Source organism: Hakea prostrata, unplaced genomic scaffold (assembly GCF_041222555.1).
Source record: "Hakea prostrata isolate BN-2017 unplaced genomic scaffold, UWA_Hpros_2 contig_40, whole genome shotgun sequence".
NCBI lineage: Eukaryota > Viridiplantae > Streptophyta > Magnoliopsida > Proteales > Proteaceae > Hakea > Hakea prostrata.
In genome coordinates this window covers 59,008-59,670 of record NW_028291159.1, presented here as the reverse complement: position 1 = coordinate 59,670, position 663 = coordinate 59,008, and positions in this window count along the sequence as shown.

Here is a 663-nt window from a genome sequence, read left to right as displayed (position 1 = left end):
GACCAATGGTCACAGTGACCTCATTTGCTGTTGAATTTTTGGAAAATGTGATTTTTGCCTTATGGAATATTGTTTGATGACTATATGGATATATTTGAGCATGATTTAAGTTTTCAAATCATTTGGACTTGTGGTTTATGTTGAATCTTCGAAATTCGGTATTTTGATGTTCTCGGTTTTGCGAGAATGGTTACTGCGAGAAGTGGGCGTGGTGAATCCGGTGGTCATGGAGGTGGTGAAGTACCTCGGGGAGGTGGTGAAGTACCTCGGGGAGGTGGTGAAGTACCTCATGGAGGTGGTGAGATACCAAATGCTGATCGGGGTACTCATGAGATCCCTGGTGCCCCGAATGTTGGAAGTTTCGGGAGATATTGCCAATATTATGGGCAATATGATGCGAGCGACAAGCAGCTCGGTTCAACCGAGATGTTGGTGGGTTTCATGACTCCGCATAATGAGACCCGGGCTGGTGCTAATGTGAATCCTCATGCCGCAGATCCGAATGCGGGAGGTTTAGTGGAACTCCTCATACTACTTTGATGGAGAGTTTTACGAAGATGCAAGTACCCACTTTTCTTGGAGTTACCAAGGACCCCTTGTTTCCTAACAAGTGGCTTCGTGAGTTGGAGAAGGCTTTCCGACATCCGCAATGCTCGGAAGCTC